The sequence below is a fragment of the Cherax quadricarinatus genome, chromosome 45 (genome assembly GCF_038502225.1).
Source record: "Cherax quadricarinatus isolate ZL_2023a chromosome 45, ASM3850222v1, whole genome shotgun sequence".
NCBI lineage: Eukaryota > Metazoa > Arthropoda > Malacostraca > Decapoda > Parastacidae > Cherax > Cherax quadricarinatus.
Window position 1 is genome coordinate 7554648 of NC_091336.1, and position 9509 is coordinate 7564156.

The window sequence follows — 9509 nt, forward strand, 5'->3', positions numbered from 1 at the left end:
ATCGACATGTGCCTGGGACAAAATGGTAACTAACACACACACACACACACACACACACACACACACATCTGCAGGTAACACATGTGCCTCATCTGACTAACGTCCACTAAATATTATCTGTTTTCTTCTGTTATCAGTAAAGGACTGAAAAAGACCTCCCTGGGTATATTTATATACCATAGAAAGGTTAGCATGGGCAGCCACTATGACCACAAATACAATTTTTTTACAGATGAATCTCGTTCCAGCATGGCTGTGACGAACTCTAGCTCATGTCCCCTTCAAAGCCGCCATCATAACTCACGAAATCATAATGACACGATTGTAAGCAAACCACGGAACGGGTGGGGTTTGAACTTGGGATTTTTGCCTCGCTGAGGTACTAACAAAATGTGCTGTCTTGATTCGTGTTTTTGAGGCCTCTGAAGATGTGTTTATATATACGAAAGCACTCTGTTAAATCTGTTATTTTTCACTGTGTTAGTGATATATACATTCATATATACTGTTTGTGAGTTGTTTGGAGGATATACGGTATAACAGTGTAATCTGTGTATATGGAAAGTCTTAAACAAGAGGTGGAATTGGGAAAGAGAGTGAGGAGTGGGGGTAGAGAGAATAAAAAGGAAGATTAGAGGGCTAGAGAGGGCAAAGGACGGAGCTGAGGAGAGAGGAGTTGGTAAAAGTATCAAGAGGTAGACAGAGAGAGAGAGAGAGAGAGAGAGAGAGAGAGAGAGAGAGCAACAGCTCTTAGCTTGAAAGTTAGGAAACCTTACCCTAACATTGTTAAACCCCGTATAAAAAAAGAAAGAGAAAGAAAGAGAGAGAGGGTAGGGGGTGAGGGAGGGAGGAGTGGGAAAGGAAGGGGGGGAGAGACAATGAAGAGGGAGGGTACAGACAATCAATCAGTCTCTCCTCAGAGCGACATAATTGAACTGTAGGCGACGCGATCGATGTTTACGTCTCGCTGACACTTACTTAACACGCGCCTCTAACTGCTTCCACCTTCCTTAAATAAATAAAAATATAAAATCGGTCAACTAATTTGCTTTTGCTGTGGGAATGATGGTGTTTTGTTTGTCAGGTTAAATGAGGAAAAACACAAAAATTCCTGATGATTGGTTTAGTTTAATTAGCGATGCTTAGAGGAGAGGGAGAAAACAACAGGAAGACGTAATGATGGGGTGAATAACAAACGAAATGAATGAAGAAGGAAATGAATGAAGTTAGATTTCAGTGTATGTGCGTGTGAATGAAGCTTGGCAGGGAGGGGCGGAGGTGGGGAAGGGGGAGAGGTGAAGGGGGAGGGGTGAAGGGGGAGGGGTGAAATAGAGGGAGTTACACAATACATTCAAAATGTTGACTCTCCTATCCCTCCCTCCAATCTTCCCTCCCTCCCATCTTCCCTCCCTACCACCTTCCATCCCACCTTCCCTCCCTCCCTACCGTCCCTCCCTACCTTCCCTCCCTGCCTTCCCTCCCTCTATACTAACAATATCACCCCGTCATAGTAAATTTATTGGCCACGGGGGTAGGGAGAGACTCTCTTGGTAAACTCTAGGAGCGTATCATGGCCCCTTTATGGTTACACCCGCCACTGTGGACCAGGGAGAACAGGGAGGAGATACACAGGAGAAAGGGAGAGGAAAGGGGAGAGAGGGAGGTAAGAGCCTGCAACTGCAAGGGTGATAGAGGGAGGAAAATGGATGGGGTGAGAATGTGTGGACAGAAGAGAGAGATAGCAGAGAGAACGTCAATAAAGTAGGGAGGATGAAGCACAATTGAGAGGAGGAGGAGGAGTTGGAGAAGGAGGAGGAGGAGGAGGAGGAGGAGAAGGAGGAGGAGTGGCGATGTAAGGGAGGGCAAGGGGGGGGAGTAAGGTAGTATATATGAAACACAAGCAACAACAGTACAACAATACACCAACAACAACACACCAACAACAACACACCAACAACAACACACCAACAACAACACACCAACAACAACACACCAACAACAACACACCAACAACAACACACCAACAACAACACACCAACAACAACACACCAACAACAACACACCAACAACAACACACCAACAACAACATACCAACAACAACACACCAACAACAACACACCAACAACAACACACCAACAACAACACACCAACAACAACACACCAACAACAACACACCAACAACAACACACCAACAACAACACACCAACAACAACACACCAACAACAACACACCAACAACAACATACCAACAACAACACACCAACAACAACACACCAACAACAACACACCAACAACAGCACACCAACAACAACACACCAACAACAACACACCAACAACAACACACCAACAACAACACACCAACAACAACACACCAACAACAGCACACCAACAACAACACACCAACAACAACACACCAACAACAACACACCAACAACAACACACCAACAACAACACACCAACAACAGCACACCAACAACAACACACCAACAACAACAAACCAACAACAACACACCAACAACAACATACCAAAAACAACACACCAACAACAACACACCAACAACAACATACAAACAACAACACACCAACAACAACACACCAACAACAGCACACCAACAACAACACACCAACAACAACACACCAACAACAACACACCAACAACAACACACCAACAACAACACACCAACAACAACACACCAACAACAACTCACCAACAACAACATACCAACAACAACACACCAACAACAGCACACCAACAACAACACACCAACAGCAACACACCAACAACAGCACACCAAAAACAACACACCAACAACAACACACCAACAACAACACACCAACAACAGCACACCAACAACAACACACCAACAACAACACACCAACAACAACACACCAACAACAACACACCAACAACAACACACCAACAACAGCATACCAACAACAACACACCAACAACAACACACCTACAACAACACACCAACAAAAACACACCAACAACAACACACCAACAACAACACACCAACAACAGCATACCAACAACAACACACCAACAACAACACACCAACAACAACACACCAACAACAATACACCAACAACAACGCACAAACAACAGCACACCAACAACAATACACCAACAACAACGCACAAACAACAGCACACCAACAACAACACACCAACAACAGCACAATAACAACACACCAACAACAGCACACCAAAACCAACACACCAACAACAACACACCAACAACAACACACCAACAACAGCACACCAACAACAACACACCAACAACAACACACCAACAACAACACACCAACAACAACACACCAACAACAACACACCAACAACAGCACACCAACAACAGCACACCAACACCAGCACACCAACAACAGCACACCAACACCAGCACACCAACAACAGCACACCAACAACAGCACACCAACAACAGCACACCAACAACAGCACACCAACAACAACACACCAACAACAACACACAAACAACAACACACCAACACCAATACACCAACAACAACACACCAACAACAGCACACCAACAACAACACACCAACAACAGCACAATAACAACACACCAACAACAGCACACCAACAACAACACACCAACAACAACACACCAACAACAACACACCAACAACAGCACACCAACAACAGCACACCAACAGCAACACACCAACAACAACACACAAACAACAACACACCAACAACAATACACCAACAACAACACACCAACAACAGCACACCAACAACAACACACCAACAACAGCACAATAACAACACATCAACAACAACACACCAACAACAACACACCAACAACAACACACAAACAACAACACACCAACAACAATACACCAACAACAACACACCAACAACAGCACACCAACAACAGCACACCAACAGCAGCACACCAACAACAGCACACCAACAACAGCACACCAACAACAGCACAACAACAACAGCACAACAACAACAGCACGCCAACAACAGCACACCAACAACAGCACACCAACAACAGCACACCAACAAGAGCACAGCAACAACAGCACTCCAAAAACAGCACACCAACAACAGCACACCAACAACAGCACAGCAACAACAGCACACCAACAACAGCACACCAACAACAGCACTCCAACAACAGCACACCAACAACAGCACCCCAACAACAGCACACCAACAACAGCACACAAGCAACAACACACCAGCAACAACACACCAACAACACACCAACAGCACACCAACAACAGCACACCAACAACAGCACACCAACAACAGCACACAAGCAACAACACACCAGCAACAACACACCAACAACAACACACCAACGACAACACAAAACAACACACGAACAACAGCACACGAACAACAGCACACCAACAACAACACACCAACAACAGCACACCAACAACAGCACACCAACAACAGCACACCAGCAACAACACACCAACAACAGCATACCAACAACAACGCACCAACAACATCACACCAACAGCAACACACCAACAACAACAACACACCAACAACAGCACAACAACAACAGAACACTAAAAACAACACACCAACAACAACACACCAACAACAGCACACCAACAACAACACACCAACAACAGCACAACAACAAAAGCACACCAACAACAACACACCAACAACAACACACCAACAACAGCATACCAACAACAACGCACCAACAACAACACACCAACAACAACACACCAACAACAGCACACCAACAACAACACACCAACAACAGCACAACAACAACAAAACACCAACAACAGCACACCAACAGCACACCAACAACACACCAACAACAGCACAACAACCACAGCACACCAACAACAGCACAACAACCACAGCACACCAACAACAACACACCAACAACAACACACTAACAACAGCACACCAACGACAACACACAAACAACAGCACAACAACAACAGCACACCAACAACAACACACCAACAACAGCACACCAACAGCATCACACAAACAACAACAAACCAAAATCAACACACCAACAACAGCACAACAACAACAGCACACCAACAACAGCACACCATCAACAGCACAATAACAACAGCACAATAACAACACACCACCAGCAACACAACAACAGTAGCAACAACAACAGCACACCAACAACAACACACCAACTACAACACACCAACAACAGCACACCAACTACAACACACCAACAACAGCACACCAACAACACACCAACAACAACACACCAACAAAAACACACCAACAACAGTACACCGACAACAGCTCACCAATAACAACAAACCAACATCAACACACCAACAACAGCACACCAACAACAACACACCAACAACAGTACACCAACAACAGCTCACCAATAACAACAAACCAGCAACAACACACCAACAACAGCACACCAACAACAGCACACGAAACAGCACACCAACAACAGCACACCAACAACAACATACCAACAACAGCACACCAACAACAGCACACCAACAACAGCACACCAAACAGCACACCAACAACAACACACCAATAACAGCACAGCAACAACAACGCACCAACAACATCACACCAACAGCAACACACCAACAACAACAACACACCAACAACAGCACAACAACAACAGAACACCAAAAACAACACACCAACAACAACACACCAACAACAGCACACCAACAACAACACACCAACAACAGCACAACAACAAAAGCACACCAACAACAACACACCAACAACAACACACCAACAACAGCATACCAACAACAACGCACCAACAACATCACACCAACAACAACACACCATCAACAGAAACACACCAACAACAGCACAACAACAACAGGACACCAACAACAACACACCAACAACAACACACCAACAACAGCACACCAACAACAACACACCAACAACAGCACAACAACAACAAAACACCAACAACAGCACACCAACAGCACACCAACAACACACCAACAACAGCACAACAACCACAGCACACCAACAACAGCACAACAACCACAGCACACCAACAACAACACACCAACAACAACACACCAACAACAGCACACCAACGACAACACACAAACAACAGCACAACAACAACAGCACACCAACAACAACACACCAACAACAGCACACCAACAGCATCACACAAACAACAACAAACCAAAATCAACACACCAACAACAGCACAACAACAACAGCACACCAACAACAGCACACCATCAACAGCACAATAACAACAGCACAATAACAACACACCACCAGCAACACAACAACAGTAGCAACAACAACAGCACACCAACAACAACACACCAACTACAACACACCAACAACAGCACACCAACTACAACACACCAACAACAGCACACCAACAACACACCAACAACAACACACCAACAAAAACACACCAACAACAGTACACCGACAACAGCTCACCAATAACAACAAACCAACATCAACACACCAACAACAGCACACCAACAACAACACACCAACAACAGTACACCAACAACAGCTCACCAATAACAACAAACCAACAACAACACACCAACAACAGCACACCAACAACAGCACACCAACAACAACATACCAACAACAGCACACCAACAACAGCACACCAACAACAGCACACCAAACAGCACACCAACAACAACACACCAATAACAGCACAGCAACAACAGCACACCAACAGCAGCACACCAAAAACAGCACAACAACAACAGCACACCAAAAACAGCACACCAACAACACACAAACAACAGCACACCAACAACAACACACCAACAACAACACACTAACAACAGCACACCAACAGCAACACACCAACAACAGCACAACAACAACAGCACACCAACAACAGCACACCAACAACACACAAACAACAGCACACCAACAACAACACACCAATAACAGCACACCTACAACAGCACACCAACAACAACACACAAACAACAGCACACCAACAACAACACACCAACAACAGCACACCAACAACAACACACCAACAACAGCACAATAACAACACACCAACAACAGCACACCAACAACAACACACCAACAACAACACACCAACAACAACACACCAACAACAGCACACCAACAACAGCACACCAACAGCAACACACCAACAACAACACACAAACAACAGCACAATAACAACACACCAACAACAGCACACCAACAACAACACACCAACAACAACACACCAACAACAGCACACCAACAACAACAAACCAACATCCACACACCAACAACAGCACAACAACAACATCACACCAACAACAACAAACCAACATCAACACACCAACAACAGCACACCAAAAACATCACACCAACAACAACAAACCAACATCAACACACCAACAACAGCACAACAACAACATCACACCAACAACAACACACCAACAACAGCACAATAACAACACACCACCAGCAACACAACAACAGTAACAACAACAACAGCACACCAACAACAGCACACCAAGAACAACACACCACCAACAACACAACAACAGCGACAAAACAACAGCACACCAACAACAACACACCAACAACAGTACACCAACAACAGCTCACCAATAACAACAAACCACCAACAACACACCAACAACAACATACCAACAACAGTACAAAAACAACAGCACAACAACAACAGTACACCAACAAGAACACACCAACAACAGCACACCAACAACAACACACCAACAACAGCACACCAACAACAGCACACCAAACAGCACACCAACAACAGCACTCCAACAACAACATACCAAGAACAGTACAACAACAACAGCACAACAACAACAGCACACCAACAACAACACACCAACAACAACACACCAACAACAACACACCAACAACAGCACACCAACAACAACACACCAACAACAACACACCAACAACAACACACCAACAATAGCACAACAACAATAGCACACCAACAACACACCAACAACAACACACCAACAACAGTACACCAACAACAGCTCACCAATAACAACAAACCAACATCAACACACCAACAACAGCACACCAACAACAACACACCAACTAGAGTACACCAACAACAGCTCACCAATAACAACAAACCAACATCAACACACCAACAACAGCACACCAACAACAGCACACCAACAACAACATACCAACAACAGCACACCAACAACAGCACACCAACAACAGCACACAAAACAGCACACCAACAACAACACACCAATAACAGCACAGCAACAACAGCACACCAACAGCAACACACCAATAACAGGACAACAACAACAGCACACCAACAACAGCACACCAACAACACACAAACAACAGCACACCAACAACAACACACCAATAACAGCACAGCAACAACAGCACACCAACAACAGCACACCAACAACAGCACACCAACAACAACACACCAACAACAACACACTAACAACAGCACACCAACAGCAACACACCAACAACAGCACAACAACAACAGCACACCAACAACAGCACACCAACAACACACAAACAACAGCACACCAACAACAACACACCAATAACAGCACACCTACAACAGCACACCAACAACAGCACACCAACAACACACAAACAATAGCACACCAACAACAACACACCAACAACAGTACACCAACAACAACACACCAACAACAACACACTAACAACAGCACATCAACAGCAACACACCAACAACAGCACAACAACAACAGCACACCAACAACAGCACACCAACAACACACAAACAACAGCACTCCAACAACAACACACCAACAACAGTACACCAACAACAGCTCACCAATAACAACAACCCAATAACAACACACCAACAACAGCACACCAACAACAGCACACCAAACAACACACCAAAAACAACACACCAATAACAGCACAGCAACAACAGCACACCAACAGCAACACACCAAAAACAGCACAACAACAACAGCACACCAACAACAGCACACCAACAACACACAAACAACAGCACACCAACAACAACACACCAATAACAGCACAGCAACAACAGCACACCAACAACAGCACACCAATAACATCACACCTACAACAGCACACCAACAACAACACACAAACAACAGCACACCAACAACAACACACCAACAACAACACACCAACAACAACACACCAACAACAACACACTAACAACAGCACACCAACAGCAACACACCAACAACAGCACAACAACAACAGCACACCAAAACAGCACACCAATAACCCAAAAACAACAGCACATCAACAACAACACACCAATGACAGCACACCAACAACAGCACACAAACAACAGCACACCAACAACAACACACCAACAAGAGCACACCAGCAACAGCACACCAACAGCAACACACCAACAACAGCACAACAATAGCACACCAACAACAGCACACCAACAACTCACAAACAACAGCACACCAACAACAGCACACCAACAACAACACACAAACAACAGCACACCAACATCAACACACGAACAACAGCACAATAACAACAACACACCAACAACAACAC